This window comes from Coenobita brevimanus, chromosome 30 (genome assembly GCF_032717465.1).
Source record: "Coenobita brevimanus isolate Jiangsu-jjx chromosome 30, ASM3271746v2, whole genome shotgun sequence".
NCBI lineage: Eukaryota > Metazoa > Arthropoda > Malacostraca > Decapoda > Coenobitidae > Coenobita > Coenobita brevimanus.
The window spans coordinates 33,189,107-33,202,527 of record NC_136983.1 but is presented as its reverse complement, the minus strand read 5'-3'; positions in this window follow the sequence as shown (position 1 = coordinate 33,202,527).

Below are 13,421 nucleotides of genomic sequence, written 5' to 3'. Positions count from 1 at the left end.
AGAGGGCGGTTATGCCTGCAGGCCACTGAGTCACTTTCAGCCAAGCCCGGGGTAAAACTACTCCTACTACTGCTACTACTACTACTACCACTAATAATAATAATAATAATACAACCTCAGCTGCCACCACCACAACGCCTACTACTACCACTAGTACTACTACTACTACTACTACTACTACTGCTGCTGCTGCTACTACTACTGCTACTGTTCTTATAATTAAAACTTCCCAATCCGAGTTTTTTTTTTTTTTAGTGTTTTCATTAAAACTTCCCACATATTTGTGGGAAGTTTATTATTATTATTATTATTATTATTATTATTATTACTTATTATTATTATCGTTAGTAGTACTAGTAGTAGTAGTAATACTAGCAGCTGTAGTAATTATTTTAAAATTGAGATATTTCAAAGGCCATATGGCCTAGAGCCTTCAAACTTCGATAACATAGTAGGACAGATGTCCGCTTTTTTTTTTTTGGGGGGGGGGGAGGCAAATATGGTGGCAATCCGTCAATTTGATAGGAGTAGACTGTAGCACCAGTCGAGCAGAGCAGTACTCCCAAGGTGGATGGAGAGCTGATGACAGGGAGTGCTGGAGCTCCCGTTTCATCAGCCCTCGGAACTAGTTCCTGACCATCCCTCTTTGCTGAACTTTTTCAGTGTCTCAGTAACACAGAGAGTAGGCCAGCATGCTCTCCAATACAAGTTTCTATAACTATCAACACCAAACTACATGCACAGTACACACTACACTTCCTTTTCAAAATTCATAAACAAATCATGACTTCGCAACACATAGCCTTGGAGTCCTGGGGGGAGGGAACATAAATGCCCCCACCATCCGTCCCTCTCCCGGTGACGACTCGAGCTGCGTGGGACCACTGTCTGACTCACTTCTTCATTTCTGCAACATTTGTGGCCTTTCTTCTAACTTTCACTCCGTTGAGCACCACCTCTCCTCCTCTAAACCTCACCTTCTTTTCCTGAGACTCAGCTGTCTCAGGCAACTGACAGCAAACCCTTTTCTGTATCCTTCTACTTTCTCAATACTCATTTCAAAGCCAAAGGTGGCTGTTGGCAATAACGAAATGACTTATCTTATTCTCGTGTTCCTGAACTTGATTCTTCTGAATTCTCTACACTCTGGCTTCGGCTTGCCTGTCATTCTCCTACTAAATTTATCTGCGCTGTTTACTTATCCTCTTGTTCTACTGACTATCAAAATTTTTTCGACTATCTTACTTCTACGATGGAACACATTCTATCCATTTCTCCTTCCTCCAAAATCTCCATTCTAGGAGATTTCAATGTTCACCACCACCTTTGGCTCTCCTCTCCCTTCACTGATCCACCTGGTGAACAAGCCTACATTTTTTCCATCCTTCAGTTCCCTACAGCTTGTACAGCACCCTACCCGTATCCTTGACCGCCTTGGAGAGAGCTACAACACACTTTACCTCTTCTTTACAACTAATCCTTCTGCTAACACAGTTAATCTTTTCTCTCTGTTGGGCTCCTCCGATCACAATATTATTACCTTAACCTGTCATATCGCTCCAGTACGGCCTGTGGACCCTCCAAAGAAACATTGTCTGTGGCACTTTGGAGCTGAAGATTGGGAGGCTCTCAGGCAGTACTTCTTTGATTTTCCCTGGAATGATTATTGCTTCCATGGCCGTGAGCCATCTGAGTGTGCCTTGCGCATTACGGAGGTTATTCATTGGGCATGGAAGCATACATTCCTTTCTCATATCCTTTGACTAATGCTAGAAAGCATTGGTTTAATCACACTTGTTCTAATGCTGTCCGCAACAAGGAGAGGGCCTACAAAAGGTACCGGAGCCAACCCACCCCTGAATCACATCTTTTTTATGTTTCTGCCAGAAATTGTACTAAGTCTGCTCTTCATTCTGCTAAAAATTATTTCATCCTCACTAAATGCTGTCAAGTCTCCAACTCGAATTCTTCCCGCTCCTTCTGTCACCTTGCAAAAAACTATTCTAACAACTTTACCTCATCATCCTTCCCTCCTCTTTTCAAGTCTGATGGTTCTGTAGCTAACTCTTCCAATGATAAAGCAGATCTCTTCACTAAGACTCTCCTCCAGTTCCACTTTAGATGATTCCAGTGTTGTTTCTCTATCACTTCCCCCCTCTGACTTCCTCATGGCTGACAAAATTTCCTCAGCTGATGTATTTTCTGCCATCACAGGCCTCAGTACTAACAAGACATATGGGCCTGATGGAGTCCCTCCTGTTGTTCTCAAGAACTGTACTTCTATGCTTACATCCTGCCTAGACAAACTCTTTCGCCTTTGTCTTTCATCTTGTACCTTTCCTTCTTGCTGGAAGTTTGCTCTCATTCGGCCAGTCTCAAAGAAGGGTGACCATTCCCAACCCTGAAACTATCGTCCAGTTGCTTTAACATCCTGTGTCTCAAAAGTTTTCCAGTCAATTCTTAACAGAAAAATTTTAAATCATCTTTCCTATCACAACCTTCTCTCGGATCGTCAGTATGGGTTCCGTCAGGGATGCTCCACTGGCGATCTTCTCACCTACCTTTCAGACTCCTGGTCATCCTCCTTTCGGGACTTTGGCGAAAGCTTTGCCATTGCACATGACATCTCAAATGCTTTTGATCGAGTTTAACATAAATCTTTAATTTTAAAACTGCCTTCTTACGGTTTGTATCCTTCTATTTGTGCCTCCATCTATAGCTTCCATTCTGGTCATTCTATAGCTGCTGTTGAAGATGGCCATCGTTCTTCTCCTAGATCTATCAACAGTGGTGTTCCTCAGGGCTCTGTCCTATCACCTACTCTCTTCCTTACCCGACAAAATCCTCCACATGTGTACCCATTAATGTTTAATTATATTCAGCTTAATCTTGCATCATCCTTGAACATGCTTGGGGTTTCATTTTCTTGGGACTTACCTTGGAAAGATCATATTACATCTCATTTAAAATCTGCTTCCAAGAGATTGGGTCTGCTAAGCCGACTCTGTTCCTTCTTTACCCCTGCACAGTTGCTGACTGTATACACAGGTTTTATCCACCCCTGTGTGGTATACAACTCTCATGTGTGGGGAGGTTCCCCACATACAGCTCATCTCAATAGGGTGGAGTCAAAGGTTTTTTGTCTCATTAACTCTCCTCCTCTTACTGGTTCCTTTCAACCTCTGTCTCTTCGCCGCACTGTTGCATCATTATCTCATTTCTATCGCTGCTTCAATGGTCACTGCTCCTCTGAACTGTCTGCTTGCATTCCTCCACCTGAACGACGGGCGCATAGCACCCATCTAGCAGCAAACTCTCATCCCATTTCTGTGTAACTCGTTAATGCAAGAGTTAACTGTTACTCCCAGTCCTTCATTTATGCAACTGGTTAGCTCTGGAACTGTCTCCCTCTGTCTATATTTTCTGCTGGCTATGATCTCCAGTCTTTCAAATGCAGTGTGTCCAGGCATCTCGAAATGATCGAATCTTGAATTTGGCTCTATCTATCTATAGCCCGACGCCCTAATCCTGCAAAGGGTGGCCGCAGACAAAACGCCTCCAAGTCACTGTCACCCACCATTTGACTACCCTCCCCCCAGCTCACCCCCCCCTCACTCATATACCTCTCAACTCCATCCCTCCACCTCATCCTTGGTCTACTCCTCCCTCTCCCTCCCTCCACCTCACCTACTGTACATACACCCTCTTAGTCAGTCTTTCATTCTTCTTCCTAGTATAAAAAATTAAAAAAAATAGATCTCCGGATATTATCCATAACACAGAAAAGGGATTCAGCCACGCTGTCTCAAGAGCTGCTTAAGTTGGGAAGCTGAAACTTTACAATACAGCCTTAGGGCGGACACAGTGCAGAAAGGAATATGGGTCCAATCAGTTGATTATTCTCTGAGAATGTTTGGGGTAAAATATTGGAACCCTTCCAGGTATCACCTAATTTGCCATGAAGGATTTAAGCTGGAGCCACCAAACTTGGTAGTCTTACAGACTGTGATGCCTTAGGGTGGCATGTACAAGATCAGTGACCTTGACCTCGCTTGGGTTAAGTGATACTTTTCCGGTTATTATGGATGTCACATAATTTTCCATGAATGATTAAAGCTAGAAGCACAAATCTGGTGGACTTACAGACTGTGCTGACCTAAGGTGACATGCACAAGATCGGTGACCTCAATCTGAAGGTCACTTTATATCCCAGCTTCTAATAGGTAATGGCTGTGGGAAGTTTTTCTTTATCAGAATTGTCCTTGAAAAATTTTATGTTGTTCCTGTTTTTATTATTATTATTATTATTATTATTAATGCTTCCCACATCTCTGTGGAAAGTTTTATTATTCTTGTCAATGTTAATATATTTCTATCTATCTATCTATTGCCAGACGCCTCAATCCCGTTTGGGGTGGCCACAAACAAATCGCCTCCAAGTCGCCCTGTCCCCCGCCATTTCACTGCCCTGCTCCCAACTCACACCCCCCTCTCTCATATACCTCTCCACCCCATCCCTCCATCTCATCCTCGGCCTCCCCCTCCCTCTTCCCCCCTCCACCTCACTCACATACACTCTCTTCGTCAGTCTTTCGCCCTCCATCCTCTCCACATGGCCAAACCACCTCAGTGTGTTCCTCATAACGCTTCCTATCACATCCACATCCACACCACAACGCTCCTTTATATCCTCATTCGTCAGTCTGTCTCTCCACGTGACTCCACAGGCTCCTCTTAAATAACTCATTTCCACTGCTCTCACTCTTGACTTGTGTCCTTCCAACAATGTCCAAGCTTCACTTCCGTACGTTAGAGTTGGTATCACAATACTGTCATGTAGTAACTTTTTCACTTCCATGCTCACTTCCCTGTTTCTTATCACTGCTTTCAAGGAACCAGCAACCTTTCTTCCCTGCTGTCACCTTTCAAGCACTTCACACTCCAAACCTCCATCCTTACTCATCACACTACCCAAATACTTAAACGTACTCACATTTTCCAATTCCTCACCATCTAACCTTGCTGTACATTCACTAACTTCACCTCTCTCAAAGACCATCACTTTACTCTTCCCTACATTCACCTTTAGGTTCCGTTTCTTACACACTCTCTCAAACTCATCCACCAAGCCTTGCAGCTCCCCTTCGTCTTCACTCAACAACACAGTATCATCTGCAAACAACAGTACAGGGAGTTTCCAAACACTATCCTCTCTCACCAGGGCCACTCCAACATCCACTACCCTACCTTGTACCTCTTTTATTACCCCATCCATGTACAGATTGAACAACCATGGAGACATGACACATCCTTGTTTCAAACCAACTTTCAAAGAGAAAAATTCACTTAGTTCACCATCCACACGCACTGCAGCCTTCGCACCATCGTACATACTCTTCACAGCATTCAACAACTTCCCATCTACTCCATATATTCTTAACACTTTCCACAATCCTTGTCTATCCACCCTGTCATATGCTTTCTCCAAATCCATGAAAGCCGCATACAACTTCTTTCCCTTCTCTAGAAACTTTTCCACTAAAGATCTAAGAATGAATATCTGATCTACACAACCTCTTCCCTTCCTAAAGCCTCCCTGTTCTTCTCCAACTAATTTCTCTGTTCTTTCTCTAACTCTGTCTATAAGTATCCTACCATACACTTTTCCTATTATACTAAGAAGACAAATGCCCCTATGATTACCACACACTTCTTTTTCCCCTTTTCCTTTGTACAAGGGAATAATTATACCTGACTTCTAATCCTCCGGGACTCTACCTTCCTCCCAGGCCAATCTGCACATCTTCCACATCCATTCTACTACTATCTCTCCCCCATGCTTCAGCATTTCACCACACACTCCATCAATTCCTGGGGCTTTCCCCGATTTAACTTTCTTCATTGCTTCCACAACTTCTATCCTACTGATTTCTTCCTGTCTTCTCACCTCCCTCCTTCTCCCAGCCATTCCCCAGCCACTTATACTTGCATTACTTCCATCCTCTACGTTCAACAATTCCTTAAAGTGTTCTCTCCATCTGCTCACTTTTTCTCCCTTCTCCACTAGTAATCTACCATTTTTATCTTTCACTCCCCTGCTAACTTCACTTCCACCCTGTCTTACTCTTTTCACTTCTCTCCAGAACATTTTCTTACAGTCCCTCCACTTTACACTCAAATTCCTTCCAAATTCCTCATCCACTCTCTTCTTACTCTCTCTTACTAATCTTTTCACTTCTCTCTTCCTTTCCACATATAACTCTCTCTTCCGCCTCTCAACTTCTTCCACGCCCCTATTTCTCACCCATTCATTGTATGCTTTCTTCTTTTGTGCCACAGCCTGTTTCACCTCTTCAGTCCACCACGCTGTTCCTTGTACCCCCTCCGCCTTCTCTTCCTTCCACACACCACATCACATGCTGCACATATTTCTTCTGTAAATATCTTACACACACCTTCCACGTCTCCCATCTGCTCCAATTCATATTTGCCCAATCGTTCCTCCACTTCTCTCTTATACTCTGCCTTTTTTCTCATCCTCTTGTAACCTTTCCACTCTCCTTGCAACTACTCCTTCCTCTCGTCTTTCCCTTCTTCTATTCCTCCATCTCACTTGCATCCTAATTCTGGCCACCACCAAGTAGTGGTCAGAAAGTCCACTCCCCCAACCTCTATATACTCTTGCATCCTTTACACATCTTCGCATCCTTTCATCCACACACACATAATCAATCATTGCCTTCCTTTCATTCAGTTCACCACCCACCCTTCTCATCACTCGCCATGTATACCTGTGGATCATTTTATGCCTGAAGAGGGTATTGGCTATCACCAACCCCCTCCCAGCACAAATGTCCACTAACGCACTCCCATTCTCATCTATCTCGGCAGGCACACCCCACTCACCAACTATTCCATCCACCTTCACATTCCCAACTTTACCATTCATATCACCAATCAAAAACACTCTCTCTCATTCCTTCCAAACTTTTCCATGCTCTTTTTCAAATTTGTCCAGATATCTTATCTCAATCTTCTAGCACGATATTTCGTTGGCGCATACACACACACAATCGCGCCACATTTGTATTCCAACTTTCAACTTTACCCACACAATCCTTGACCCAACTGATCCATACTGTCTTATGCTCTTCTTCCATCTTTTACTCACAACTATACACACTCCTTCCTTTGCCCTCTCATTCTCATCTACTCCTGCACATATACCCCATCCATACTCCCATTCTCTCACACTTTCTCCTCTCCATTTTGTTTCAGTTATTCCACATACATCCACTTTCGCACCCTCAAGCACCTGGACAATCTCTCTCTCTTTCACCTCATCATTCGCTCCTCTTACATTCCATGTACTCATTACCAAGTCCTTTGTCCGGTCCTGGGTCGTCATCGTTTGGTCAGTCCTTGTCCGAGGCTTCTTGTTTGTTTTTTTAGTTAGTTGTTTTCCGGGGAGGGGCACTAACCCTCCGCCAACCCTTTTAGTCGCCTTTTACGACAAGCAGGGATACTGGGGGAGTATTCTTGAAAACCCCCCTACCCCCAGGGGGGGGCAGAAGCAATGCAGAAAAAATTTAATGATCCAAGCGGTTGGTTATTCTCTAAGATCGCTGGGGTAGAATATTGGGTCTTTTCTGAATACTCCAGATGTCGCCTAATTTTCAGTAAAGGATTATAGCAAGAGCCACAAAACGTGGTGGCCTTATAATAAGACTGAGATGACCAAAAGTGCAGGGCCAGCTTTAAGTCAGTTGGACCAATTGCTCGCAATTGGGCTCCGCGCATAATGGGGCCACGTGCTAGGGAGCTAGACTAAATCTAATCTACTCAAGTCTTGTCAAGTACACACAAAAAGCACATTGCAACATAAACCGAATGCCACATTGCAGGTTTTTAGGAGAACTATGTATTTTTCGAAGGTGATTTACACGTTTTGTTTGTTTACTTGTAGGATTACAAATATACAATTTTATATTAACCCATTCGCAGGAGGATAAATAAATAAGTTTTCTGGGATATGACGTGCCGGCTTTTCTCCCCCCCCCCCCGGCCACCGCGCGCTCCAAAAATGTGTATTGTTGGCTTATTTTCACCACCAAAACATATTTATTTTGCCACAAAACCCATATATTCCTATTCGTCAATGTTTGTTGTACATGATAAGTAAACACACACACACACACACACACACACACACACACACAACCAAAAAACACTATACCTACCGTACACTAGGGCCCTCGGAATAAACATTCGGGATCATAGATTTCACTTCCCAACATCATAAGTCGAACGTTTACCAATCAGTCTCTGCATGTTATACCATCAATCGAAAGAGAATTTTATTAGCTTTCGAGTGGGGGAGGTCCCAGTTTGATATGAGGTGTGGTCTTCGAGTAATAAGCGAAAAAGTAAAACCGATTTCCGACAGACAACTTTTTTATTCGGGGAGCTTTAGCGAATAACTTTTCTCGCCATTGTTATGCAGAATTTCATTCGCTTTCATTTGAGCCAAAAACGGTGATCCTAGGCCTCGTAGTTTTCGAGAAAAATGCAAAAAACTACGGTGTATTTTACCGTGCGCTGACCCGCCAACAGCCGCGCTCACTGACATTATTCTCCCGTACCGCGCTAACAATTTTGTGCTTGCTAGCTACGCTTTCTTTGGTTTTGTACCAATAACTGTTTTATATAATTACTTCTGTTTTCTTTTTAGTCCTCTCAGAAACCACACATGAACACTAAACCTGTTGCTAGCAACTGAAACTGAAGCTATACTTATTTCCCTCTCACTTGTGTTGAAATAACAATATATATCTATATGTAAATATATTGACATAAATACATGTAACTAGATAAATAAAAAAAGAATATCACGTACTTCTCCAATGGCGATGATCATCCTGCAGAACCAGATCGGTTGGGAGGTGAGGAGTTTTGTAGTGTGTGTGTGTGTGTGTGTGTTCTTACCTAATTGTTCTTATCTAATTGTATCTTTACAGGAATGAGTCACGCTCGTACTGTTTCGTGTCTTAAACCATATTTATCGTACATATCCTTAAATTTATGAATTGTTTTGGCACACACTATTTCATTCGGTAGTGCATTCCACTGATGAATTACCCTAATTGGGAAACATTTCCTTACATCTTTATCGCCTCTTTTATTATGCTTTTTTTGCAGTGTCCTCTTGCTGATGCATCCCCATAGGTTATGTAATAATTTGTCTATTTTCTCCTTCCCTGATATGCATTTGTATAGAATTATCATGTATCTTCTTTTCCTTCTCTCCTGTAGTGTAGGTCGATTCAGTTTTTCTAGTCTTTCTTCGTAGCTTAGATCCCTTAAGCTTGGTACCCATCTTGTAGCGACCCTTTGAACTTTTTCAATCTTATCTATGTGTTTCTTGAGATGAGGACTCCAGACTACTGACGCATACTCCAGGGTTGGTCTGATGAATGTTGTTATTATCTCTCTTAGCATGTCTTTATTTATGTATGTGAATGCCTTTCCCATATTTGCAACTAGTGTATATATATTCCGTACCTTCTCACGCATATGGTCAGCCGGAGATAGTCTGTTATTGATCATCACACCAAGGTCCTTCTCTTTTTCTGATGTGTGTAGGGTTTTACTTCCTAACTTATAATCCCAATCAGGTCTTTTTACACTTTTACCAAACCTGACTACATGACATTTGTCAACGATGAATTCCATTTGCCATGTACTGCTCCATTTATGAAGCTTATTTTATTCTTCTTGTAGCTCTTTACAAGAGTCTGTGTTAGAAATTCTCCTTTGTATTTTTGCATCATCAGCAAACATATTTAGATAGCTTTCATCTCCAATGGTACTGTCTATATCATTTATATACACTAAAAATATAATTGGTGCCAGCACTGAGCCCTGTGGAACTCCACTAGTTACTTCCCTCCATGATGAGCAATTTCCCCTTAGTACTGTTCTCATTTTTTTTTTTTTTTTTTTTTTTAATAGAAGATCTTGCATCCAACAATACAGTTTGCCTCGGATTCCTCCTTGACGATAAAGTTTCCATAAAAGTCTTTGGTGCAGTACTCTGTCAAATGCTTTCTTGAAATCTAAACAGATACTGTCCACCCATCCTTTTCTGTTCTGTAATGTTTCTGTTACTCTAACATAATAGCTCAACAAATTAGTAACCCATGATTTTCCCTTCCTCAAACCAAACTGTCTTTCTGTTATCATATTGTATTCTAGATGATTTACTCAAACTTTTCTTATAAGCTTTTCTAATACCTTGCTTACAACACTGGTTAGTGATACTGGTCGGTAGTTGAGTGGATTCTGTCTATTCCCTTTCTTGAATAAGGGAACAATGTTTGTTTTCTTTCAAATATCAGGTACAGTAGCTTACATTGTCCCAAGGATTCCTTGAAAATTAGAGATAATGGTTTACTTAACTCCTTTGCACATTCATGTAGCACCCAGCATGAAACTTCATCAGGACCATTTGCTTTTCCTTTGTCTAATTTACTTAACTCCTCATGTATTTCTTTTCCTGATATATGTATATCTGGTAGTATGTGTGGAAATGCATGTTCCATATAATCCCTCTCACAATTATTTTCTTCTGTAAAAACTGATTGGATATTCTTATTTAGTGTTTCACAAATATCCTTCTCTTGTGTGTAGGTGATCCCCTCATCTGTAATGGATTGTATTTTATCTTTTACTTTAGTTTTGCTTCGGATGTCCTCCTCAAACTGTTGGGCTTCCCTCCTTATTATTGTACAATCGTTTCTTGTCTGTTTATAATGTAGTTGTTATATGCCCTTTCACTATTGTGTCTTCTGTATCTGTTCCACAACGTCTCTTTTTTCTTTTGATTTTTTACATTCTGTATTAAACCACTTCTTTATTTTCTTTTCTGCTTCTTTGTCCAGTGGGATGTACTTCTGGACTCCTATTTCATAAACTTCACAGAATTTTCTTTATATAACATTTAAATCTTGTCCTCTAAGTTCTTTTTCCCAATCTGTTTCTAAGAAGTGTTTCTTTAGGTCATGATAGTTGCTCTTTTTGTAGTTAAGGCTCTTTTTGTAACTTTCATTACTATTAACTATGTCATATGCAATCTTTAAGTTGTAATTTAATACTGTGTGGTCACTTTTGCCGAATGGAGAGTGATACATTATATTGTTAATATCATTTTCTTGCCTAGTAAATATAAGACCTAGTGTTGATGGTCTGTCAAGTCCTATTTTTCTGGTGCTTTCTCGTACATGTTGTGTTAGGAAAAACTCCTGCACAAGGTCCAAGAGCTTTTGGTCCCAACAGCTTTCCTGGCTTTTTATATCTAGAGTATTCCAATTTATATTTGTATTGAAATCTCTAGTTAATATGATTCTTTCAGATTTCTCCTCCATTCTATGTAGTAATGCTCTTAAACTTTGAACTGTTTTCTCTGCCAGGTCTTCATATTTGTCTTTTTCCCAAATGTTTGATCTGGGTGGCATGTATAAATTTGCCACAATTACTTTCCCTTCAGATGTACTAATGTCTACTGTGATCAGTTCTATTTCCTTGATTGGCGGATTTTTTTTTGTTAATGTTATAATTCCTCCTCCTTTTTAAAAGTTCCTATCTCTTCTCCATATATTGTATTCCTCTAGGTTTAGTGTATCGTTTGATATCCTTGGTGTTAATTTGTTTCAGTTAGGCAAACAATATGTGGTTCCTTTTCTTTGATATAATCTTTAGTAATTTAGATATCATTCCATTTACATTAGAATACATCAACTTAATCATCTTGTTTACATATTAGTCATGACTTGGGTCTACTACCTTTCTCCTTTTCATTCCCTCCTTTTTATGTACCACTTTCGAACCTGCAATCCAATTACTTTGTAAAAAAATGTGTTCTTCTCGTTCTCTGATCTTCCCTCATTCTTTGTTCATGCCTCCTCCCTCTTCTCTTGTAGTAATCCAAGTTCCTCTTGAGTTAGGCATCATTTAATCCATACATTTTTGAAGTCCTCATTTTCCATAAGTTTCTTTGCATTTTTCAGCATTTCCTCCACAGTGTTTACACTCTGGAAAGTTACTTTCCGAGGCCTTGATTTATTTCTCTCCTATTTCCTTAGCCTTTTGTGTTCCTGTATGTCTTTACTACAGATTTCCTTTGACACTTCCTTCAATATGTTCATTACATTTACCATCTCCTTTTTGTCTCTCGAAATCTTGTTTTTTATTTCTTCCTCCTCTTTACCAGTGATTACTATAGACCTATTGATGTCTGCTGAATCTTTGATCAATTTTGGATTGCTTTTGGATTATTTTCTTCACTTCCTTTTTAATGCTCTTTTCTTCAACTTTTGTTTCTTTCTTTACTTTCACTATTTCAGCAAATGTTGTTTCCACATCATTTTTGTAGCTTTGCATCGCTTCATTTACCTGGGTTATCTTCTCCTCAATATTACTGCTATGATCTATCAGAGTGCTTGCCGCCTTATTGTGTCTGTATCATTTCTGAACTCTTCCATAATACTCTCATGGTTGACAACTGTGCTTGCTATTTCACTAAACTTCCTTCTAAGTGTAGGCTACCCACCTCAACCGATAATTCACCTATTGTTGTGCCTTTCATATTAATCTCCTTTATTAAATTTACATTTTCTTCCTTCTGCATGTGCAACTGCTTTTTAATTTCATTTCACTCTAAAATGCCTTCTCTAATTTGTATACTTATTCTACCACTTTATTATGCGTCTCCATTTCCACCAGTTCCTGGTTGAAATCATCATCCCGCTTTCTACCTCTGTCCCTTTTCTTAACTCCTTCCAAAGTTGATTTGCTAAAGATGGTGGTCATCTTCTGATACTAACAGAAAGCTTCTACTTACAGTTTTGCATTCCTCTTCATCACAGACTAAACAGTCAACACTGAAACAGCTGATTTGCTTGTTTCGGCACTGCTGCCTACTTCGTTGTATTGTGGTATTGGAACAGCACTTTTACTTAAACTTCCTCTTTTTTATTACAACACTATTTAGTTGGACCTAGTACTGACCTAGACTCATATAAATATACTTTTTAGGTATAGCCATTTGAGGGCCGAGATTGACCCGGTGCAGAGCAATGTGTAGGCATGTCCTCTCACTGTTGCGTCTAGTGTGTGTGTGTGTGTGTGTGCTCCACTAGTGAAGGTATTGCTAAGTATGGTACCAGTCGAAACAATCACCCATGCAAAGTGGCACATCACATACAGGACACATGTTCCTTGTATCCTTCCTCATCTCCAACTTGAAGCACAAGGTACACCTGAGCCTCTTCTTGTCGGAGATCCTCGCCATGTAGTGGCCCAGAATGCAATCCAACCTCACGTCATCGTCAATCACCCGGTGACACTTGCTTGGATACCCTTGT